Raw genomic sequence first — 26508 nt, 5'->3', positions numbered from 1 at the left:
TTGGACCTCAGGCTACAATGAGACAAAAATAAGAAAAACATATTCAAAACTGACATTAAAATAATTTAATACTGTGAAATAATTTATTGTACTTTAGTATCGCCTAATAACAAATCTATACGTATCTCGAATATATCAATATATAAGTGTGGAACTAGGGTCACTAAAGCATTCGCAAAATGCAATTCCGGCAAGCCTCTGTCTGTCGTAAGCAAAAAATTGAAGCAAGAGAAAGACAAACCAAGTCACACAAATTTGGAGCTCGAAGCCAAAAAAGATTGTAAAATATATATAAATCATATTAAAAATGTTTACATTTTTTGAAAAGAGATTTCAACCTTATTTTCGGACATCATTATGACAAGATTTACACACAAGCCGAATACATGTATATATAAGTGTGGACTGACTCCCGATGGCGCGCGGATCTGTTCGTCATCTTACGATGGAGGCAGCAAGCAAGAGCACACGAGATAATGGACGCGAGCCCCACAGGCGGTTCTACTGCCCCATGAACTGCAGTTCAATTGCCAGCGGGAGAAGGGATTGAAACCGCGGGCCTCCGACAACGGTGCCGTTGCTCCAGGCCATGCTCCAGGTCCAGGCCGCGTCCAGACCAAAGATACGGCCGAACGACGAGCTCGACGGCTGCTGGGTATGATGTAGGGTGGAGGCTACCGAGCATCACGCACATGCAGCAGCTCCTCGCCACGGGCTCGCGCTATCCTGGATCCAGCGATGTTTGGAGTTCCTCATCTAGCGGCAGCAGCAGCGGAAGGACATTGGCGGCGCGAGTAAAAGGGGCAGCGAGGTGCAGGGTGCACGCGGCGATGGGGCTCGGGCAGGGTGGCCGTGAGTTTGAGGCGGTCGTCGGGGACGCGGGTTGGGGCGGGGCACGACGCCAGGGAAAGCAGTGGCCGTGCACGGGGGCTCAGACGGTGATGTACTGCTGCTCGGGCGGCTAGCGGGCAACGGGATGGGGAGAAGGCCGGCTCTGTCGAATAAGGATGCCGCCGGGTCTGTGGAAGAAGGCCGGAGGGGCGGGGGTGGGGCCCGCCGGAGGGATCCGTGGCCGGCGGCGGGATAGTGGATGTAGGGTGTGGGAGGGTGGGGGCAGCGTGCCAGGAAGGGTAACGGGTAGGCAGGGGTTGGGAGGTCCGAGGTCGATGACCTGGGGATGGAGACCGGGAAGTTTGCGGTGGTGGCGCGCTGGTGCAGATTGCGGTTGCAGCGTGCTGGGTCTCGGCGGCGAGGGATGGCGGCGGTGGCGCGATGAGCAGTTGGCGGTGACGGCAGGAGGATTTGGGAAGGACGGGGTCGGGTGGGTTCTTTTTTGTTTTTTGTTTACATGCATCGTTTGGCTAGGAAGATTTCAGATAGTGTGCCACCTCCTGAAAATTGTTTAACAAAAAAGTTCTCGGTGGCCATGAACACCCGATGGCAATGCACCTGATGGCCATGGATAAAATCATCTTTTCAAGTGTCTCTTGACAGACATCTAATGGTCAACTAAATAGCCGTGAATTTTTTGGGGATGGGAATTTTGAGTGGCATATATGGTTGAAATTTGAGTAGTGATACTCTAGAAAAAATAACAAACACATTGTTCATGTTTTAAAAAATGTTTGCAAATAAATGTTCATGAATTCAAAAAATATTCTTGATTTTAGAAAATGTTTCAAAATTTGTAGAAGTGTTCATGAATTTGAAAAATGTTCATGATTTCACATATGTGCTTGAGTTCAAAAAAATGTTCATGATTTCAGGAAACAATTGAGAGTGATAGTCTATCTCGGTGATGCAGCAAAATATGGTCATGCCATTGAAGATTATGATTATTTTTTTTCTCCCGGTACAACGCACGGGCCCTTTTGCTAGTTAAATAAATAAGGAAGCTGTAAGCCTTGTTAGCCACACATGATTGACCCCTTGTCCAATTCATCATAGGTTTTGACTTTCCTATCTCTACGCTCGGGCAAGCTGTTTTTTTTTCATGTGGAATCAGAAGGAATTGGTCCGATTTCTTGTCCTGTCCATAGTGGTGGGTTTCGGTTGGATGTGTATCTGTTTTTTTGGCTGAGACATGTATCTATCTGCACGTGACGTGGTCCAACTATTAACATGAAACATTATTTGTATGTAACGCTTATATTTAAAATCCCAGCTCTTAATATCAGAAATTGATGGCCAAGATAATTTAATCTATGTGGATCAACGTAATGGCTTGTTTTACTTATGTTTTAAGTATATAACTAGAACATTGATGGCGCGCGTTGCAGCGCCCGTCTATTTTTTCGATAAGATGATAGGAACTTCCACAAATGCATGCACTCATGAAAAATAATGTTAAATTTCCATGTACTAACACATTTGTTGGACAGTAATCAAAGAGGTCAAAAATCCACATCTTGTGTTTCTTGAAAAAAATGGAACACGTCAACTATTTGCAAACACCAAATACAAATTATAAAATAACAAAAATAAATAGCCAAATCTGCAACCTAACCAAAAGAATAACACCTTTGGTAGTAACTATCTCAATCACAGAAATTAACTACAAGGCCATAGAAAGTCAATGTAATGTTTCACTGAAGAATGGAAGAACTATACAACGCCTTTAGGTGGTCGCTCATCCATGAGAGAACTACATATATATCATGGATTAGTTTGATGGACTGAAAGGAGAAGAGAGAAAACACATCTAATTTTTTTTCACAACAAAAGAGCCCAATTACATAAAAACACGACAAGATATAGTACATAAGACAAAATACATTAGCTACGAGAAATGTTATGAAGTTTTAACTAAACTCTGACTTCATTTGTATAGTTCCTATTAACTCTCCTACATTAACTTGTAAGCTTGGCACCATTCCTAAAATTCTAAAAGAGAAATGACAAGTTAGACCTCACGAGTCAAAAATGTTTGCTTGCTTCCAGGGAGAGGTCCATGTGATATCTAGTTCTATACCCAGAAGCAAAGGGCAATACAATTCAGCGATGGACTAAACACTGCTTTTGTTGGTATCTGCAAAATGTTGTACCATCAAATCATGAAGTGAATAAAATGTTATAATATTAGATCGTAGAGTGACCAACAGGTTCTGATTTTGGATGGGTAATGTACCCATTCAGATGGGATGCAGAGCCCCAACGAAATGATTGGAATGATTCACCAAAGAAGAGTGACCTGCACCATGATTTTAACAAAGAAGGGGAGAATGATAACTGATAACCAACGTTGCAATACTCACAACAAGCCAAGGTGAAGCTATCTACTCACACAAACAGCCAAAAGTAGGTGGATGTGATCTCCTTGGTTGTCCTTGCACGCCGCCCTCCATCCCACGGCCATAAGACGACTGCATGTTTTCTTGTTTGTGGCCTTAGAAAAAAGACATAGAAGGCCTTATATAAGGATGCCGATATTGAAATTTTCATTCTCCCTTCGATTAAACTGTAACTTCTTTTTATCAGCCTGCAAAATTTGGGTATCATCTGCAGACGTCAATTTTAGGAGCGAGCTGAAGGGAAAAGGTGCGACTAATTGTTCATGTGAGTACGACCAATTTAGCCAGACAATCGTTACCATCAGTTGTTGCAAGAAAATTCCAACATGTAAGAAGATTAAATGCCATGGTATGGAGTCCTCCAGACTCAGATCCTACCAGTTGGGTGAATGATTAAATCACAAATTGTGCACTGCAAATAAAAGATACAAATATGAAGGTTGATTTGCAATACTAAAGCTGCCATTAGCATATGTACAGATGACCACGAAGACACATGTCTGCTAAAAAAGGGATAAATATTAGCAGAAAAATTATTTAAGAAAGTACACTAATCAGAGATGTAATAGCAGGAAAGAGATGTAATAATAGGAAACATACTACAAATTGGTTTGAGATAGAACATATGCAAAGATACTACTATTGTACTACGTAAAAATTGCTATAATGCACCATGAGTAAACTTCGGTGTTTATCTTTCTAGGGTATATGACTGCTGGCCTACAAATTCAGTGCTAAGAATATTAGGTGGAGAACCTCACACGACTATAGCTTAACTTAACTATCATAGATGAGAAATTTGGTTGTGATGATCATTTTTTACATCGTTAGAAGTTGAGAACATGGGCAAGATGCATAAACCATAAGTCCATAGCTGAAACATGAGTTGTAATCAAGCAACTGTAGCTACACATTTTATTTTATGACAGCTGTAAAAAAGGAATCGATACAGAAAGAGATTATATTCAGAGGATTCTTGAGGGACTCATTTTCCAAAAAATGGACAGTGCTTTGGACACAGAGCAGTCCCATATCCACTATTGTTTCTGTTCTTCACACATATGCTGTTTGGAACGCATGTTATAATTGCCTGTGTAGGCTCAATATGAGATGTCATATGTGGCGTGTGGTACTTACAACAGTGAAGATTAGCCTATAATATGATAAAATATGTCTTGTAGTGTCTCAGCCATCCCCAATAATAGCGTCTGGTTCACTTGCTCATGTTGTTGACCCTTGGCCGGTGTGGCCATTGCCTGCTACATCATCCACATCAAGAACATCAGGTTCATGTCAGCCCAAAAACGTCATCATCAGCAGGCCCTACAAAAACAATTCAACAAATCACCACCGGCGAGAGTCATTTCACATGGTCCCAATGGGTAAAGGCATCAACAGAAAGAACCGAAACTGACCAAAACAATCAATCGGACCTGGGAAAACCAAAACAATCAACTGCCCCTGGTGGTTATCATCATCATCATCATCATCTCTATATGCGCCTCTGATCGCATCTGGCTCCCCAAGTTCGAGCGTTGGCTCCCATGGCCGCCTATTTCAGCTATCAGAAAATTTGGATTGTGGGCACCTGCCGTCCGGCGGAGGGAAGGGAGATCCGGAGGTGCCTGCTGCTGTGCTCGTGCGCCAGCGGAAGGGAGAGGCGAGGGGAGGCCTATGGTGTGCCGATCGATGAGACACGGAGGGAGGCGTTAGGTTACGGAGCCGTCGTTCATGGCCTCAATCCACGCACACCACCGGCACAGCCACCATACGCCATCGGCGAAGCAGCCTCCTCCTCTTTGCCATCGCTTGGCGCAGGGAAAGGGAAAGAGGAGCAAGACTGCCGAAGACATGCCGCAGATCTTACCCCATCGCCACCATCACTGTCGCTCGAGCGCCTCGCCTCCATCCCACGCTGGATCCCCTCACAAGCTTGATCCCCAACCGCACCTCGGCTGGACTGGATCGACGAGTCAGCGACAGATCGCTCGGTTAGACAAATGGGCTTCAATACCAGACCGACCAAGCCCAATCAACCACAAGCCTTAGAAGAAGTCCCGAGAGTAGCGGCTCTTTAGGACACGCAGCCCAGGTCGCGGTAAGCACGCGCGGAAACCACCATCTGACGGCCAGAAACGATTCAAAAGCAAAATCCGACGGCCAAAATCATTGGGGGCGTGAGAGAGCTTGGTTTAGACTCGGTTATAATGTATCTAAATAGATATTGGTGTTAAGGTTTGTAATTCCCGAAGCATGCACGTATAGTCTCTTGTTATGCTAAGAAGTTGGAGCACGATTTATTATTGAGTGTCTTCCTTTGCGTGAAGGTCGGGGCGCGCGATGGTTAACTCCTACCAACCCCCCTAGGAGCATGCATAGTAGTACTTTGCTTCGAGGGCCAATAGACTTCTGCAATAAGTATGTGAGTTCTTTATGGCTAATGTGAGTCCATGGATTATATGCACTCTCACCTTTCCGCCATTTGCTAGCCTCTCCGGTACCATGCATTGCCCTTTCTCATCTCGAGATGTGGTGCAAACTTTGCTGGTGCATCCGAACCTCGTGATATGATACGCTGTATCACACATAAACCTCCTTATATCTTCCTCAAAACAACCACCATACCTACCTATCAAGGCATTTCCATAGCCATTCCGAGATATATTGCCATGTAACTTCTACCATTCCAATTATGACACACATCATCATTGTCATATTGCTTTGCATGATCATATAGCTAACATAGTATTTGTGGCTTAGCCATCATTCATCATTTTTTATACATGCTACGCTAGATCATTGCACATCCTGGCACATTGCCAGAGGCATTCATATAGAGTCATATTTTTGTTCTAGTATCAAGTTCTAATTTTGAGTTCTAAATAAATAAAAGTGTGATGATCATCATTATTCATTATTAGAGCATTGTCCCAAGTGAGGAAATAAAATAAAATAAAAAAGAGGCCAAAAAGAGCCCAGAAAAAAGAGGCCAAAAAGAGCCCACCAAAAAATGAGGAAAAGGAGAGAAGGGGCAATGTTACTATCTTTTTCCACACTTGTGCTTCAAAGTAGAACCATGTTTTTCATATAGAGAGTCTCCTATGCAGCCATTCTTGTTGGGGAACACAATATTTCAAAAAAATTCCTATGATCATGCAAGATCTATCTAGGAGATGCATAGCAACGAGAGGGGAGAGTGTGTCTACGTACCCTCGTAGACCGAAAGCAGAAGCGTTTAGTAACGCGGTTGACGTAGTCGAACGTCTTTGCGATCCAACCGATCAAGTACCGAACACACGACACCTTTGTGATCTGCACACGTTCAACTCGGTGATGTCCCTCGTACTCTTGATCCAGCTGAGGCCGAGGGTGAGTTCCGTCAGCACGACGACGTGTTGACGGTGATGATGAAGTTACAGACGCAGGGGTTCGCCTAAGCACTACGACAATATGACTGAGGTGTAAAACTATGGTGGGGGCACTGCACACGGCTAAAGATCAACTTGTGTGTCTATGGGGTGCCCGCCTCCCACGTATATAAAGGGGGGGAGGGAGGAGGAGGCCGGCCAGGGTTGGCGCGCCCAAGGGGGGGATCCTACTCCAAGTTGGATTCGCCCCCCCTTTCCTACTTCCACAAGGAGAAGGGGGGAAGGAGTAGCAGAAGAGAAGGAAAGGGGGGCGGACACCATTGGAGACACTTGTAGAGCATCTTTATAATCACCCAGTTACGTGTGACGTTTGATAGCACACAAGGTGTTCCTCTGGTATTCGGGAGTTGCATAATCTCATAGTCATAGGAACATGTATAAGTCATGAAGAAAGCAATAGCAGAAAAACTAGACGATCATTATGCTGAGCTAACGGATGGGTCTTGTCCATCACATCATTCTCTAATGATGTGATCCCGTTCATCAAATGACAACACATGTCTATGGCTAGGAAACTTAATCATCTTTGGTTAACGAGCTAGTCTAGTAGAGGTATACTAGGGACACTCTGTTTGTCTATGTATTCACACATGTACTAAGTTTCCGGTTAATACAATTCTAGCATCAGTAATAAACATTTATCATGATATAAGTAAATATAAATAACAACTTTATTATTGCCTCTAGTGCACATTTCCTTCAATTTTTATATTACTAGTGGGAATTTTTCATTATAGAACTTGGCTTGTATATTCTGATGATGAGCTTCCTCAAATGCCCGAGGTCTTCTAAAGCAAGCAAGTTGGATGCACACCCACTTAGTTTTCATTTTGAGCTTTCATACACTTATAGCTCCTAGTGCATCCATTGCATGGCAATCCCTACTCCTTGCATTGACATCAATTGATGGGCATCTCCATAGCTTGTTGATTAGCCTCGTCGATGTGAGACTTTATCCTTTTTTGTCTTCTCCAAATAATCTCTACCACCATACTCTATTCCACCCATAGTGCTATATCCATGCCTTGCACTCATGTATTACGTGGGGGTTGAAAAAGCTAAAGCACATTAAAAAGTATGAACCGATTGCTTGGCTGGCACATGGGTGGTGCATGATTTATACTTTGTGTTAAGAAGATACAACATGACAATGCTATATGATTTTGTAGGGATAGCGTTCTTTAGCATTTTTATTTTGAAATACATGATTGTTTTGTTGGTATTATACCTAGCCATGGTCAGCCCTGCCCGGTCGGCCCGACCTGACCCGGCCCAAAAAAGCCTGGCCCGACGGTCCTGACGGGCCGGGACTGGGCCCGACTGGGCCCGAGCCTGTCATATTTGCGAGTTAACGAAGAGGCCCAGTCCGAGGCCCGAGGCCCGGTGGCATATTAACTTAGTGCCTAGTGACAGTTGTTGTTTTTTTGCCTGTTTTTGGTTTTCCATGAAATTAGTAAGAAACGAGGTGAGACTTTATCCTTCGATATATCCGGTTAGTTTGGCCAACTAGATTTATTTTTCTTGCAATGGGATACGCGCTTTGTGATGGGTTCAATCTTGCGTTGCTCAATCCTAGTGACAAAAAGGGACATGACACGTATTTTTAATGTTGCCATTAAGGATAAAAATATGGGGTTTATTCATATTGCTTGGGTTTACTTTGTCTACATCATGTCATATTGCTTAACGCATTACTCTGTTTTCATTAACTTAATACCCTAGATGCATGTTGGATAGCGGTCGATGGGTGGAGTAATAGTAGTAGATGCGGCAGGAGTCGGACTACTTGTCTACGACGTGATGCCAATATACATGATCATTGCCTTGAATATCGTCATAACAATGTGCTTTTCTATCAATTGCCCAACAGTAATCTGTTTACCCACCATATTCTTTTTGTTCGAGAGAGAAGCCTCTAGTGAAAACTATGGCCCCCAGGTCTACCTTTATCATATATTAAAATCCAAAAATACCTTGCTGTAATTTATTTACCATTCTTTTATTTTGTGTTTGTGTTTATCTATCTACCATTATCAGATTTGATCCTTGCAATTAACCGCCAAGGGGATTGACAACCCTCTTGATTGTGTTGGGTGCAAGTATTTGTTCTTTTGTGTGTAGCGTTGTTCACGAGGTTTCGTGTGGTTCTCCCGCTGGATTGATAACCTTGGTTCCTAACTAAGGAAAATACTTATCTCTATTGTACTGCATCATCCTCACCTCTTAAAGGAAATCCCCACGCATCCCACAAGTAGCACAACACTCAACCCCAACTCAGCCCCCAAGCCAAACTTGGGAGATTTTCTTATGATCCACCTCGGTAGGTAGCGCAAGCAGTTGAAGGGGAATATTCTGGTGAGAGGCATAGTGACTCACCTTGCTGAGCACTCTGGCCTCAAGTTAGAGGATGTTGAGCACGTTCTAGGGCCAAAAGTACTTGACCATAGGGTGATGACCAACTATCATTTCCTTGGCCCCGTGCGGGGGAGCATTGCTACAAGTGCCCCCTGCCTAACCCTTAGACTATGGTTGTGCGTTTGCCCTTGCCGCAAGCTTTTACTATTTCTATGTGTGATATGTGGGTTCTCTCTATTGATGAACTCAATGAGTTTAGACATGCAGATGGGTTCAGGAATGATATTCATTGTGGGCCAGCACCAGAGTAGGATGCCATTGTGGAGGGGCACAGTCACGGTTGGGATGCATGGGGTAATGCACCCCAATATTCTCCCCAGGATCACTACGGGCAAGGTAGCGACTATGTGCCTAGATTTGAGTTTTAGCAGCTGCAACAGCAGGTTGGAGGGATCCGTATGGACCTTCATGAGACTAACAACAACATCCACATGCTCAGTGGGAACTTGCAGTACTTCTTCCCTTACTGGCAACCACACCCTGGTACAAGAGGTTAGTCCTCTAGTGGTCCATCTTAGATGCAGTGACCTCAGACTGCTTCGAGGGGCAACGATGATGATGACATGGACTAAAGAGTAGTCCAAGAGCCTAATCTTGGGGGATCTCATCCCCTAGTTATCCATGCATGCATATTTTATATTCCTTCCTTTTCTTTTATTTAACATGTGTATTTCTAGTTTGCATAATAAACATGTAGAGCAAGCATTGTTTTTTTGCTTTGTTGGAATTCTCTTTGTTTGTGTCTTTGTTTCTTCAAGCCAACAGTTTTGTTCACCACTAGCAAGTTAGAAATGAAGAAAACGAAATGGATAATTGACTGAGGCATGAAGTGAGCCAACATGAGAAGGTATAATATATGCATAATCCCTTGTCTCGCAATTTTATTTAAGAAAGAATTTTCATTTGATTGACCGCACTTGAGTTAGTTCCCCTCGTTAGTTGAATATCATTTAGTCACAACTCCTAACTTCAATTTTTTTCTAGTAAAACCTTGTTGTGAAGCAGGATTTTACTCTAAAAGAAATTCTAACAAAAACTCAGGGGCTCAGATTTTTGAAGAGAACGAGCATTCAAACACTTCAACACCATAGTGCTGAATTTGATTGTCTTGATAGCACATATTGATAGAATTATTCAGAGGAATGAATATTTGAAGTGATTGAGGTTATGCCAAAATTTATTCGAGATACAAAAATCATGGAGCTCCAACTCATGGTTGGCTTCATGCCCCATTGTTATATGCTGAGATAATTCGCATAGCTGTGACATCATCACATATTTGGAGATTGAGTGGTAAATGATCGACCTTCTCCAAAGAAGTGTGTATGTGATGAATAAGAGCAATGTCCGCTGAGCTCGAAAGAGAAAACCCTTCTTGATCCATAGTGCACAAAATTAAGCCATAGCGGAAACCAATTGCATATAGTAAACTTTGGCATAACGTAGTGATACGTCTCCAAAGCATATATAATTTTTTATTGTTCCATGCTATTATATTATCATTCTTGGATGTTTTACAATCATTTTCTAGCAACTTTATATCATTTTTTGGGACTAACCTATTGACATAGTGCCTAGTGCCAGTTGTTGTTTTTTGTTTGTTTTTTACTTCGCAGAAAATCAATACCAAACAGAGTCCAAACATAGCGAAACTTTTTGGAGATTTTTTCTGGACCAGAAGACACACGTTGGGACAAAGAACACTACTGGAATCAGCTTCTTTGCCGTCCGCCATGGCGGACGACAAAGGCACAGATCCCGGATGGCAAACTCCTTTGCCGTCAGCCAGCGAATGGCAAAAAGTCCGTCTGAACACGTGACAGCAAAGGCCTTCTTTGCCGTCCGCTTTGTAGAAACAGACGACAAAGGATTGTGCCATCCGCCATCCAAGGCCAGCATACGACAAAGAGAACGGACGACAGTGGTGTGGGGTGAGAGCTGTTAGGGGGTTAATGACGCTCTTTGCCGTCCGCTGACCGACGACAAAGAGGCAAAGCTCTTTGTCGTCCACTGACAGACGGCAAAGAGCTTAGCTAGGCCAACACTGGGAAGCTGCCACGTGGCCAGCTATACCGTATGCCAGCAGATGACATGGATGGTCCTGTTTGCGAGCCATATTTGGTCACTTTGCCGTCTGCTAGCAGACGGCAAAAATGACCAAATAGGCAGCCAGTGTTCCCTGTTTGCACATGTGACTGCCATGTGTCCTCTTTGCCGTCTGCTAGAGGACGACATAGTTCTTTGCCGTCCGCTAGCGGATGGCAAAGAGGCTATATATCCCCTATTTTTATTTAAATCCAATTAATTAGACATGGTTTCAAACACAGATATACATGCATACATATCCAACATATCCAACAGCATGTCCAACAACATAGTTCAACAAATCCAACAACATAGTTCAACAAAGTCCAACATATCCATATATACATAACAAGAAACAAGTTTCCAACAACATATCCATATAGACATACATATCCAAACAAGTTTTCATAAATAAAAAGGAAGCACCAGAGGAATAGTACACTCCATTAATCCAAGCTTCCTCATGTAAAGCAAATCTACAAATTGGGAACGATGAAAGTTAGAAGAAGAAGAAGAAGAAGAAGAAGAAGAAGAAGAAGAAGACTAGTTAGAAGAAGAAGAAGAAGATTTTTTTTCTTCTCTTTCTTTTTCTCCCCTTGAGGGAGTCCTGGATTAGGGGGTGTTCGGATAGCCGGACTATACCTTCTGCCGGACTCCTGGACTATGAAGATACAAGATTGAAGACTTCGTCCCGTGTCCGGAAGGGACTTTCCTTGGCGTGGAAGGCAAGCTTGGCGATACGGATATTCAGATCTCCTACCATTGTAACCGACTTTGTGTAACCCTAGCCCTCTCCGGTGTCTATATAAACCGGAGGGTTTTAGTCCGTAGGACAACATACACATCAACAATCATACCATAGGCTAGCTTCTAGGGTTTAGCCTCTCTGATCTCGTGGTAGGTCTACTCTTGTACTACCCATATCATCAATATTAATCAAGAAGGATGTAGGGTTTTACCTCCATCGAGAGGGCCCGAACCTGGGTAAAACTTCGTGTCCCTTGCCTCCTGGTACCATCCGGCCTAGATGCATAGTTCGGGACCCCCTACCCGAGATCCGCCGGTTTTGACACCGACATTGGTGCTTTCATTGAGAGTTCCTCTGTGTCATCGCCATTAGGAAGGATGCCTCGCCCCGTCTTTAAAGACGGCACCGTTGCTAAGGGAGCTTTGGCTGTCGGCCAAACCCTCCAGCTAGGTGGTTTTCTTATGACCGCCTGTTCGGCTTCTGCGCCGACGATGACCTCTCGAGCCATCGAAAACAATCTTCATGTCAGCTCGGAACTCGCCGAGCAGTTAGATCCAATGGAGCTCTCCTCCATAAACGAGCTCTTGGATTGCTTCGCCGCCCTGGGAGTCGCTACGGATTACGACCAGATTGGGCCTAAACCTGATCTGAGAGAGATTAACTCTCCCCAAGTCACCCATCACGTTGCCGTGATAGAGGGACAGTGCGGCGACCCCTCATCTATCTTAAGGACCCGTTACGTCCGGATTCCCGATCCCTCCAAGCCGGATACCCGCGGAGGGGAGGATATCACTCAAGACCTGAACCTAGAGTCAGGTGATGGACTAGATTCATTGAACGACATCCAGGAATCCAAATTTTCGAGTTCAGAAATTCCTCGGCCTCTGAGCCTCATATGGGGTGAGGCTTCGGATTTAATTCCACCCACCCACCCGAACATTAGCGATCTATCCCAAATTAGGCAAGAGCCCGAAGAAACAGTACATCATTACTGGGCCAGATTCCTCCTGGTTATGAACAGGATAAAGGACTGTCGCGAGGAAGCCACGATTTCATTCTTCTACAATAATTGCACGGACAAGGGAATCCTCAACGCCATAAGTCGTCGTGATATTACACGCTTCGCTGACTTGGCGTCCATAGTACGAAAGTACCGTGCGATGGAAAGCGCCCGGAAAACTGAAATAAAATTTTGGGACAATCCGGCCCTGAATGCAAACCCAGTCCGAAATAAAAGGGTGCATCATCGCCAGACACCCGGGTCAAACGCCAAAAGGCAAAAAGCCTCTACAGGGCATGGAACCGTATTGGAAGGATGGCTTAATGGACCCTGTAAAATTCATAGTACAGAGGATGCCACACAAACTCACATCCTTAGAGCATGTTGGATACTCCGGCAGGTGGCCAAAATTGGCGAAAATCTCCTAATTCCGGAGGCCACAGAAAGCCACCCCAGAGACACCAATACGGTATTAACAGTCTTCGAGACCTTCGCATCACATAATATGCGAAAAAGGACACTCCGCAGCCTTGCCGAAGTCTACCAAGTAGCAACAATAAACCCATGGAGCGACACGGCTATTACCTTTAACGCCAGTGATGAACCTAAATTACGAACAGCCCGAGCACCAGCCGCATTGGTCCTCAGTCCAATAGTGGACGGCTTTCGTCTTACCAAGGTACTCATGGACGGCGGCAGCGGATTGAACCTCATTTATGAGGAAACTCTTCAAAAAATGGAAATAGACTGGAACCGCATCGTGCGAAGTAGCACAACCTTTAGAGGAATAATCCCCAGTCGGGAAGCGCGTTGTACAGGAAAAATCACACTAGATGTGGTGTTCGGCACGCCGGATAATTACAGGTCCGAAGAGGTCACGTTCCATGTGGCCCCGTTCAGCAGCGGTTATCACGCTCTGCTAGGGCGGGAAGCGTTTACAATCTTCCAAGCAATACCCCATTACGGGTACATGAAGCTCAAGATGCCTGGGCCCAACGGGATCATCACTCTCGCTAGTGATCCAGACATAGCACTCCGCGCCGAAAACAAGACAGCCGCACTGGCCCTGGAGGCACTATCCGAAGCCCTAGCGGCTGAGGAACTGACTGCGCTGCGCTCTACAGTGAATAGGGACGACGTGATACTCGACAAAAGATCCAAGTCCACCTCCTTTAAACCAGCAGACGAAATAGTCAAATTCCAAGTCCATCCAACGGACCCCAATAAAACAGCTTCCATCGGGGCACAATTAAACCCTGACGTAGACGCCACACTGCGAGAGTTCCTACGCGAGAACTGGGACATTTTCGTCTGGCACCCTTCAGACATGCCAGGAATCCCACGCAGGCTGGCCGAGCACAGCTTAAATATCCAAAATAGGATTCAAACCTGTCAAACAGGCTCTTCGGCATTTTTCCGAACCTAAGAGACAGGCCATGGGAGAGGAGCTAGCAAAGCTATTGGAGGCCGGATTCATCAGATATATAAAACATTCAGACTGGCTAGCAAACCTGGTGATGGTACCAAAGAAGGAAAAATCCTGGCGCCTGTGCGTTGATTTTAAAGACCTTAACAAGGCTTGCCCAAAGGATCCCTTCCCCTCCCCTGCATCGATCAAATTATCGACGCTACCGCAGGACATGATTCGTTGTGTTTCCTGGACGCATATTCCGGCTACCATCAAATCAAGATGGCAGAACTAGACCAAGGCGCAACAGCATTCATCACACCATACGGCCCATTCTGCTTCAACATAATGCCCTTCGGGTTCAAAAACGCCGGCGCGACATATCAGCGCATGATTCAGACATGTCTGGCAAACCAGATCGGCAAAACAGTGGAGGCATATGTAGATGATGTGGTCGTCAAAACAAGACACGTCGAATCTCTAGTAGACGACTTGAGGCTCACATTCGATAACCTCTGAACATACGACATCAAGCTCAACCCGGAAAAATGCGTTTTCGGCGTTCCAGCCGGAAAGCTCTTAGGCTTCATTGTATCCGGTAGAGGAATTGAAGCAAATCCAACCAAGATCCGAGCTCTGTCGCAACTGGATATTCCAAAGGACCTCAAACAAATACAAAAGTTAACTGGGTGCGTGGCGGCTCTAAGCCGCTTTATCTCCCGCTTGGGAGAAAAGGCCATACCCCTTTACCGCCTCCTTCGGCGCACCGAACACTTCAAATGGATGGATGCAGCCACGGCCGGACTCGACGAAATAAAAACCATATTGGCAACAAACCCAGTCCTGGCCGCGCCAAACACTGGCGAACCAATGCTATTGTACATCACAGCAACACATCAGGTTATAAGCATAGTGCTCGTCGTTGAACGAGAAATGGACGGACACAAATTCCCCCTTCAAAAGCCGGTCTATTATGTGTCCACTATCCTCACTCCCTGCAAATCACGGTACCCGCATTATCAAAAGATTGCGTACGCGGTATTCATGGCATCCCGGAAGCTACGACACTACTTTCAAGAGTGTTCAATCATAGTAGCCTCGGAAGTACCACTTAACGATATTATAAATAATCGTGACGCAACGGGCCGGATTGCAAAATGGGCCATTGAGCTCCTCCCGTTCGACATAACTTATAAGCCGTGATGAGCCATCAAGTCACAAGTCTTGGCCGACTTCGTCGCAGAATGGACGGAGGCCGAACTCCCTAAAGAGTACGGCACATATTCAAATTGGATCATGCATTTCGATGGCTCCAAGATGTTGGCTGGACTAGGGGCTGGCGTCATTTTGACGTCCCCCACAGGAGACACAGTTCAATACGTACTCCAGATTATGTACACAGACTCCAACAATGCAGCCGAATATGAGGCCCTTTTACATGGTCTCCGGATGGCAGTATCCATGGGCATTCAACGCCTAGAGGTGCGCAGGGACTCGAACCTCACAATATCCCAAATAAATGGAGACTTCGACGCCAAGGATCCAAAGATGGCGGCTTACCGCAACGCCGTCCTAAAAATGTCAGCTCGATTCGAAGCGCTTGAATTTCACCACATAGCCCGGGAAAATAATCAGGCGGCAGATGTCCTGGCACGCATCGGCGCAAAACGCGATGTAGTCCCCCCAACATCTTCTTGGAAAGGCTATTCAAGCCATCCATAGTATGGGAAGGGGAGCCGCACAACAACAGCCCGGACCCAACCGCACTGCCCGACACCGAACATTCTGACACAATCGGCGGCTCTGCCAATGAAATAACACCTTCAGCCCACGTAATAATGGCCGTCATCGCCCCGTGGACAGAACCATTCCTCACCTACCTTATTAGGCAGGAACTCCCCGAGGACCACAACAAGGCACGCTGCATAGTGCGGCGATCCAAAGCCTACAAAGTCCACGAGGGAGAGCTTTATAAGAAAAGCACTACCGGAGTCCTTCAAAGGTGTATCTCCGAAGAGGAAGGGCGGAACCTCCTGGCAGAAATCCATGCCGGACTTGGCGGTCATCACGCTACAGCTCGGTCCCTTGTGAGCAAGGCTTTCCGTACAGGCTTTTACTGGCCGACGGCCCGGGCAGACGCCCAGGACTTAGTCCAACAATGCACCGGTTGCCAGCTCTTTGCAAACCAAAGCCATATGCCACCCACCTCCCTCCAAACTATCCCGATCACTTGGCCCTTTGCGGTCTAGGGGCTTGATATGGTTGGACCCCTTAAAGGCGGAACCCACAAGCATAAATACTTACTGGTCATGGTGGATAAGTTCACCAAATGGATAGAAGCCAAGCCCATCAAGACGGCCGAATCCGGACCTGTGATAGACTTTATATCCGGGGTTGTACACCGTTACGACGTCCCCCACAGCATCATCACTGATAACGACACGAACTTTACGGCCGACGAGGTAAAACTCTGGTGCAAAAACATGGGCATCAAGCTCGATTATGCTTCCGTCTATCACCCACAAACCAACGGCCAGGTCGAACGTGCAAATGGTCTTATCATGAGCGGCATTAAACCCAGATTAGTGCGGTCCCTCAAGGAATCTAACACACACTGGGTAGAGGAGCTCGACTCCGTACTCTGGGGGCTACGGACCACGCCGAATCGCACCACCGGATACACACCATTCTTTATGGTGTACGACGCAGAGGCAATTTTGCCTTGCGACATAATTCATGACTCACCTCGAGTGCGCATGCACGAAGAAAGAGAAGCCGCGCTCGATCGGCTGGACAGTTTGGACTCATTAGAGGAGGAGCGCGACGTGGCAAAAGCCCGTTCCGCATTCTATCAACAGCAGGATCGAAGATACCAAAGCAGAGAAGTACGGGCCAAAAATTACAACGTTGGCGAATTAGTTCTACGACTCCCGGACAAGAAAAAGGACAAACTCAAGCCCAAGTGGGAAGGTCCCTTCATAATTGACCAAGTCCTGACTGGTGGAGCGTACCGCCTGCGAAATGCATCGGATAACCGACTCGAGCCGAACCCATGGAATGCAGCCCGTCTCCGAAGATTCTATGCCTAGCGCCGGATCCTGTGTTCGTCCCCTTACTCTGTCCATTTTTTATATACTTTCTGTCTTACATTTCTCTCCTTCTCTCTCTCTCTTATAGCCTTTAAAGGCTCATAAAGTGACGCGCTATCCGCGCTCATTAAGCCTAGGGGCTTTTTTACACAGAAGCTTATTTATACGGGCTTCATGCCCACCACATGTGTTACACTTCCGCATGTACCTTTTATTCACCATTATATGCATCGATATGACTTAAGTTTTGGCCAAGCTGGGTTGCCTGGCTCCTGTGCTTACCCCTACGTTCCCGATTGTTCGGCTAGGTGGTAAAGGGAGCACCTCTGCAATTGTTACTGCCGGGTCAGCCGGACGTGTACCTCAGACTGGGTGAAGCCGAAAGCTAGCGTTCTTAAGGGAATATTCGGTCGGTGAACTAAAGATGATCTTTTTTTATTTTTCTATACGCCTCCAGATGTTTTTCCTGCGTTTCTTTTCGTAGCATGGACATGCACTTTAGGGCATGCCTCCCAGGGAAAGGAACCCCTAATGGAACTATTCTCCCTGGAAGATGTTTCTTACTAACCATGTAATATAACATAACTAGTCAGGCACTTGTCTGTTCACGCACTAATGACCCCTACGCCTGGTCTCCATGCATTCCCCGGTTCTTATATAACCGTATGGGAATTCGGACACACTCTGGACCGTCAGGTCCCGAGGCTGAAGCGAAAAGGTCGGCCATGACAAACGATCTACAATCCGGCTAGAAGGCATTATAAATGTCAATTAAATTACATAGTCATTTTGACTGATTGCATTCCTCTTCAATACCATCTAACAGGCTGTCTAATTTACAGTCTTGCTGGGAATACTTTGTGGCCAACTCTACTTGGCCGTATACTAAGCTTACAGGGATCTCCTTCCCATCGGGCCCTATAGGACTGACCTCGGCCATGTGGTTGGGGTCAGCCTTTGAGTACCGCGTCTTCACCATGGCCCAGGCCTCCCTAGCACCCTTATGGCAGGCCGATATCTTCCACAATCGGAAGCACCGCCGTGCTCCCTTTAGCTTCTCCGCAAGCTCTCCAAGACCTTCGGGCATGGAGATGGATGGCCACAGGGCCTGGGCGACGCCTTGCATCGACTGCCGAACTCGATCGAGCAGTTGTGAGAGCTCGGAAAGAAGATCACCCATAGAACCGGGCATCTCCTCTGCAGGACGACCTGTTAGCGCACCTACAGACATTGCTCTGTTAGTCGACTTCCCCGCCGAACTTTCTTTTAAAAAGCTCATTCAAGCACTTACTAAATATGCCGCGCCGAAGCCGCTGATTCTCCTTCATGGAGTCTGACAGCTGGGCACGAACATCTTTCATCTCGACGCCCAGCTTGGTGTTGGCATCCTGGAGATCGTTCTTCTCCCGCCTCATCGTTGTCAGCACCTTCTCACCAGCCTTTAGCTGGCGTAGGAGGTGTTGCCTTTCCGGATTCAATCCGGCGTCATCTGCAATTTATTTGTCAGATTCGCACCCATGCCGTGCTTCGCAAAATACTTATCTTTCAATGTGTATATTACCAGAGGGGGTCTCCTTGGGCTCCCCTGCTGTGGCCAGTGCGGCCTCAAGTTGGGCTTTGCACTCTTCCAGCTCCTTGGACAGTAGGGAATTCTTTTCTGTAAGAACCTGCATAACAAATGATCCTTAAATAAGTTATTCTAACTATTTCAAGTCTCGGGGGCTACTGGTCTATGTATAATTACCAAAATTTTCTTACTCGTATGTCTTTTACATATTGCTCCGTGGCTCTGGCTAGACCATTTTGAGCGGCACGGAGGTACGCATCTCCCGAATTGAAGGCATCTAACGCCCCTTGGGAGAAGCAAGCGTCGCGAAGAATTGTCCGGCGACGCCTGTGGTTCATGGCACTTTCCACCTCAGAGTTGGTGGCAGACAACCCGTCCGCATCCTCCGCCGGAGGAGCGTCTGGCACACGCCTTGCGTTCGCCTCCGCCCTCGGACCAGGCTTTGGAGCCTGGCTGGTGGAGGAGCGATTGGCAGCCTCTCCGGATATAGTCCGGCGTGGTCTCTTTGTCCTGAAGAGAGCACGAGTGTCAAATGTTCCTCGAAGGTATAACAACTGGGATAGAGGGGCGCACCATACCTTTGCGCTGATGCCTCGGTTCGGACTGCACTTCTTTTCTGCCCATGGGGCCCTGCGGCCCCTCGTTGGCTTGTCGCCGCAGGTTTGGCCTTCCGCCTCAAAAACCTCCCCTGCAAAGTTCGGTTGTAATCAGGGAACTGAAAACACGAGAGGATGGACACCTATTCGGGATACGGGGACTTCGATCTCAGTTACCTGGGAGGCCGGAATTAGCCCTGGGTAATCAGCCGTAATAGCCACCAAGGCATTGTCCATGCTCAATTGATGGAACACTCCATCAATTAGCTCCACAGATATGTCCGGATCCTCTTGAGAGGCCGGGTCGAGGGACCGTCCTGGGTCCTCGGGTTGTGGAGGAGGGCTGCTTATTTCCTTAATAGCCCGACGCAGTTCCTGCATTGAAGTCGTCAGACTGAATATTTAACAATGGGAATACAAAACAGACGAGCAAGTAAATGCGACCACTTACCCACCTTGGGGATTGTGCATAGAGAATCCACCTTGTGGGTTGACACGGAGAAATTCCTCCCCTTCTCCCTTGTAAAAAGTGGACAAGATCTTTAGTAGAGCGCCAACTAAACCCGGCCCCTTACGGCCATAGCGGGTGGCGTCGTCCTCCCCGTTGAAATCCCACATGGGGTGGCTTCTATACTAAAGCGGCTGCACCCCCCGCATGATGCATTCGGCCATAACCCCGATCATGGTTAGTCCGGAATGGGCCAATAATCTTATTCGGCCCATCAAGTAAATGATGTCCCTGTCACTTTCCCTCTAAGGGCTCCGTGGACGCCAGCTTAGGCGCTTCTTTAAGGGAGCACTGTCGAACTCAAGGAGGCCGATCCGGACAGGATCCGGCAATGGGACGTCTTCTATATAGAACCATTCCGAGGGCCAGTCTTCGGACGCCTTCTTTGGGGTTCCGGACAGATATCCGGTCCCGGCGATGCGCCACACTTCGGCTCCGCCCACTTGATACATTGACCCTCCTTAGAGCGGGGCACAAGGCAGGATAACCTTTTCCATAGCCCGAAATGAGCCTCGACGCCCAAAAACAGCTCGCAGAGGGCTACGTAGCCCGCGATATGCAATACGGAGGCTGGCGTGAGATTGTGTAGCTGGAGGCCGTAGAACTCCAGCAGCCCCCGGAGAAATGGATGGATTGGAAACCCGAGCCCCCTTATTAAATAAGGGACGAGGCACACCCGCTCTCCTTTGGAGGGATTGGGGGCACTTTCCGCTTGCTTCCCGCCGTTATAGGTGGCGAGACCGGCTCGAACCGGGATCATGTGGCCGGGGGGGGGGAGGAATCCCTTGGTCTGGAGCTTCACCAGCTCACTATGCGGGACGGAGCATATCTCCCAGTACCCTGGCTGAGGGCTAGAAGGGCGAGGGGAGGAGTTGTGATGACTGGCCATGGTGGAATGGACCTTTGTCGGATGCGCTCTGATGAACACTCGTGAACGGAGGAAGATGTGGTTTGGATCTAAATCCTCGTCCCCTTAAATAGGGCAGCTCATTTACGCGGCTAGGGGTGTGAATGTAAAAGCACTCAGACTTTTCATATTCGTTTGACACGTGGGAAGCGGCCATTATTGGGCGTAGAAGCCAAGGAGCGCAACATCTACAGAAAACCGGACTCTATTCAACAGGTGCCCGGAATTTGGGGGAGAACCCGCCTTGCAATGCCGAAGACAATCTGCGCGCCAGACTCATCGTCATTGAAGCCTAGTTCGGGGGCTGCTGAGGGAGTCCTGGATTAGGGGGTGTTCGGATAGCCGGACTATACCTTCTGCCGGACTCCTGGACTATGAAGATACAAGATTGAAGACTTCGTCCCGTGTCCGGAAGGGACTTTCCTTGGCGTGGAAGGCAAGCTTGGCGATACGGATATTCAGATCTCCTACCATTGTAACCGACTTTGTGTAACCCTATCCCTCTCTAGTGTCTATATAAACCGGAGGGTTTTAGTCCGTAGGACAACATACACATCAACAATCATACCATAGGCTAGCTTCTAGGGTTTAGCCTCTCTGATCTCGTGGTAGGTCTACTCTTGTACTACCCATATCATCAATATTAATCAAGCAGGACGTAGGGTTTTACCTCCATCGAGAGGGCCCGAACCTGGGTAAAACTTCGTGTCCCTTGCCTCCTGTTACCATCCGGCCTAGACGCACAGTTCGGGACCCCCTACCCGAGATCCGCCGGTTTTGACACCGACACCCCTCCTCTTCTTTATCTTCTTCTTCTTCTTCTTCTAACCAAGGTAGGTAAAAATGCCATTTTATTGCCAAGCTAGGTAAAAATGCTAAGTGTATGTCATTTTAGAGCTAAGCTAGGTAAAAAGGTCATTTTGGAGCTTAGTAAGGTTATTATGTCATTTTCAAGGAAAATAAGCTAAGTCTATATCATTTTGGAGGTAACAAAGATTATCATGCCATTTTGACCTAAGTATGCTACGTATGTCATAAATGAACTGAATAAGCTAACTATAGCTCATTTTCTATCTAACTTAGGTAATTATGCCATTTAGGAGGAAAATAAGCTAAGTATCCATTCGTAAAGCAAAACACTAGAGAAAACTTACCCTCATCACAACAAAATGTGAAGAAGATCGCAACTAAGGTAACAATTGATCCAACGGCATAATGATATCAAGCCTCATTATCAATGGCATATTTTCTAATCTTCTTAAGCTTCAGGCGCATTGCATCCATCTTCAAGCGCATTGCATTCATCTTCATCTTATGATCATCGATGACATCGGCAACATACAACTCCAATGTCATCTTCTCTTCTTCAATTCTTTTAATTTTTTCTTTCAAATACTCATTTTCTTTTTCAACTAAATTTAACTTCTCGACAAGAGGGTCAGTTTCAAATTCCGGTACACATACCTACTAGATTAAAATATCTCTATGTCAACTTGATGGCCATAATTGTCATAAATGCAAAATGCAACAAATAGTTATGAAAGAGAATTTACCACATCCGAATCATAAAGTGAGTGAGGGCCGACGGGGACGGACATCAAGACCATGACACTATGCATAAGAAACAATCATACAAAGTAAGAAAATTATACATACCAACTATATAAATCATACAATCATACAAATGACTATATAAATCAAGTACATCATAAAAATTTGAATAGCTCGTCGAACACTAGACCCTCGGAGCGACGAAATAACTGCACATTTTAATTGAAAGATGAGTAACATAGCAAGTATTCGACACCAACGGCCACATGTACCTCGCACTGACGATACTTTCTATTTATGGTACCATCGACACCGAGGAACCCCCTAACCCGCTCGTCCCCGGGTAAACTAAATAGCAACTACCATCAGTGCAAGTTACATGAGGCGGTTGGCGTTGAACACTAGATCCACATCCCACAAGTGAAGCCGGAGCCTGGCGTCCCGCAACAATAGTTCTGGTGGCCGATGATGGTCGAACACCTTGGCGAATTTGTCTGGCAGCCTCTGCGATGAGGATTAAAGCCAAGTTTTGAAATTTCAAACAACCAAACCGACTTGAGTAAGTTTGGGTGTTTCAAGTTTCAACACTTAGCTTTCAATCGTCATCTCTGAGGCTGCCAGACAAATTCACCATGGTGTTCGACCGCCATCGACATCGAGAATTGTTGTTGCTGGACGCAGGACCCCTGTGTCACTTGTGGGACGTGGATGTAGTATTCGACACCGACGACCACATGTACCTCGTACTGACGATACTTGCTATTTAGGGTACCATCGACACCGAGGAACCCCCTAATTAACACGCTCATTTCCGGGTAAACTAAATAGCAACTACCATCGTTGCAAGTTACATGAGGCGGTCGGCGTTGAAAACTAGATCCACATCCCACAAGTGGAGCCGGCGCCCGGCGTCCCGCAACAATAGTTTTGGTGGCCGATGACGGTCGAACACCTTGCCGAATTTGCAATGGTGTTCGACCGCCATCGACGCCGAGAACAGTTGCTTTGGGACGCCGGACGTCGGCGTCACTTGTGGGACGTGGATGTAGTGTCGGGGTGTGGGTCGGGGTGTCTTTTTCTTCTTCTTCTTCTTCTTCTTGTTTCCTTTTCTTCTTCTTCTTCTTCTTCTTCTTCTTCTTCTTGTTTCCTTTTCTTCTTCTTCTTCTTCTTCTTCTTCTTCTTCTTCTTCTTCTTCTTCTTCTTCTTCTTCTTCTTCTTCTTCTTCTTCTTCTTCTTCTTCTTCTTCTTCTTCTTCTTCTTCTTCTTCTTTCTCTTGTTTCCTTTTCTTCTTCTTCTTCTTCTTCTTCTTCTTCTTCTTGTTTCTTCTTCTTCTTCTTCTTCTTCTTCTTCTTCTTCTTCTTCTTCTTCTTCTTCTTCTTCTTCTTCTTCTTCTTCTTCTTCTTCTTCTTCTTCTTCTTCTTCTTCTTCTTTCTCTTGTTTCCTTTTCTTCTTCTTCTTCTTCTTCTTGTTTCCCCTTTTCTTCTTCTTCTTCTTCTTCTTCTTCTTCTTCTTCTTCTTCTTCTTCTTCTTCTTCTTCTTCTTCTTCTTCTTCTTCTTCTTCTTCTTCTTCTTCTTCTTCTTCTTCTTCTTCTTCTTCTTCTTCTTCTTCTTCTTCTTCTTCTTCTCCTTTTTCCTCTTCTTAAACCTAGCACTAACCTAAAACAAAATAGGAAAAAACTACACCTAAACCTAGCACTAACCTAAATCTAAAAACTCAAAACTGCACCTAAACCTAGCACTAACCTAAACCTAAAAACTCAAAAAGACACCTAATTAAACCTAGCACTAACCTAAAACAAAACAAGAAAATAGAGAATAAAAAATAGGAAAAAACAGAAAAAAAATACCTCTTGCTCCGGCGAGGTCGGCCGATGGGGCGGAGCGGCGCAGGGGCCGTGGGGAGGAGGACGGCAGCGGGGCGGCGCAGGGACCTCGGGAAGGGGTCCGACACCGGGGCGGCCCGGCGGAAGCGTATCCAGCGACGGGGCGGCGGGGCGCGGTGGGGCTCCTATTCGCGGGGGGGAGGGGGGGGTGGACGGCAGCCAGGGCTGGGTCCGGGGGGCGGGGCTGGCCGCCGGCGGTGACATCGGCGACAGAGGAGAGAGGCGGGCGCGCGGGAGGGAGAGAGAGAAAGAGAGAGATGGGACACGGCTTGACCCGTTAAGTGGGCCTTCTTTGCCGTCTGCTAGCAGACGGCAAAGAGGGCCATCGTTAGGGCTGGCCCATGTCTCCTCTTTGCCGTCCGCAAGCGGACGATAGAGGAGTAACATTGCCGTCTGCTAGCTGATGGCAAAGTAGTCACCTCTTTTGCCATCCGCTAGTAGACGACAAAGAATCTGACCTAGCCACACCGTGCCCTGTGGGGCCCACCTGGCTCTTTGTCGTCTGCTGTCTAGCTCTTTGTCGTCAGCTGGCTGACGGCAAAGAAGCAGCTAATGACAAATAGGATTTTTGCCATCTGCACTTTCTTTGCCGTCCGCTTTGTGGAAGCGGACGACAAAGAGCCTCTTTGCTGTCAGCTGGCAGATGACAAAGAGATGGCAGACGGAAAAATGCCATATTCCAGTAGTGGAAGTACCAGAGGGGGCTCCGAGGGGAGCACAGCCCACCTGGGTGCGCCTGGGGGCCCAGGCGCGCCCTGGTGGGTTGTGCCCACCTCGGCCGCCTCCCGCACTGCCTCTTTGCTCTACAAATACCCCGAAAGTCCAAAAACCCTAGGGGAGTCGACGAAACACAATTCCAGCCGCCGCAAGTTCCAAAACCACCAGATCCAATCCACACACCATCACGGAGGGGTTCATCATCCTCATTGGTGCCTCTCTGATGATGCGTGAGTAGTTCATTGTAGACCTTCGGGTTCGTAGTTAGTAGCTAGATGGCTTCCTCTCTCTCTTTGGATTCTCAATACAACGGTTTCTTGGAGATCTATTTGATGTAACTCTTTTTGCGGTGTGTTTGCTGGGATCCGATGAACTTTGAGTTTATGATCAGATCTACTTTATCCATGAAAGTTATTTGAGTTTTGATCTCTTATATGCGTGATTGCTTATAGCCTTGTATTTCTTCTTCGAATCATTGGTTTAGTTAGGCCAACTAGATCGATTTTTCTTGCCATGAGAAGAGGTGCTTTGTGATGGGTTCGACCTTACCGTGCTCAATCCCAGTAACAGAAGGGGACATGACATGTATGTATCGTTGCTATTAAGGATAACAAGATGGGGTCTATTTATACATGAATAGATCTTGTCTACATCATGTCATCATTCTTATTGCATTACTCCGTTTCTCCATGAACTTAATACACTAGATGCATGCTGGATAGCAGTCAATGTGTGGAGTAATAGTAGTAGATGCAGGCAGGAGTCGGTGTATTAATCTTGGACGTGATGCCTATATAATGATCATTGCTTGGATATTGTCATAATTATTTGAAGTTCTATCAATTGCCCAACAGTAATTTGTTTACCCACTGTATGCTATTTTTCTCGAGAGAAGCCACTAGTGAAATCTACGCCCGCCGGGTCTATTCTTTATCATATTTTCCTTCGAGATCTATTTTTATTCTCTTTTATTTTCAGATCTATTATTACAAAAACCCAAAAATATATTTCTGCAATTTTTTGTTATTTATTTTATTTTGCGTTCCCGCGAGATCTATTTATCCAATCTACTACAAACCAATCTATCTTTTATCCGGGAGGGATTGACAACCCCTCTTATGCGTCAGGTTGCAAGTATTTGTTTTGTGTGTGCAGGTACCGTTTACATAGTCTTTCTTGGTTCTCCTACTGGATTGATACCTTGGTTTCATCGCTGAGGGAAATACCTATCATAGATGTGTTGCATCATCCCTTCCGCTTTGGGGAAATACTGACGTAGTTCAAGCCGCATCGAAAGGAATTTCTGGCACCGTTGT

The 26508-nt window shown here is 46.4% G+C and overlaps 1 long non-coding RNA gene across 3 annotated transcripts; it reads right to left on the bottom strand.

Moving 5' to 3' along the window:
• Positions 1–2651: 2651 nt before the first annotated feature.
• On the bottom strand, positions 2652–5370 carry LOC125508597 (uncharacterized). 3 transcript variants are annotated; one of them, XR_007283625.2, is made up of 5 exons: positions 4724–5357; positions 4428–4613; positions 3590–3702; positions 3284–3498; positions 2652–3190 (listed from the first exon to the last, which is right to left on the bottom strand). It is a non-coding gene; the product is annotated as an uncharacterized LOC125508597 (long non-coding RNA). The 3 variants fall into 3 exon arrangements; XR_007283624.2 differs by having other exon boundaries at positions 3284–3478; positions 4724–5352; XR_015604133.1 differs by having other exon boundaries at positions 3284–3702; positions 4724–5370.
• Between the last annotated feature and the right edge of the window lie 21138 nt (positions 5371–26508).

The sequence above is a fragment of the Triticum urartu genome, chromosome 5A, assembly GCF_056163025.1.
Source record: "Triticum urartu cultivar PI428250 chromosome 5A, HENAU_Tu73, whole genome shotgun sequence".
Lineage (NCBI taxonomy): Eukaryota > Viridiplantae > Streptophyta > Magnoliopsida > Poales > Poaceae > Triticum > Triticum urartu.
This window is presented reverse-complemented; position numbering and strand designations above follow the sequence as displayed.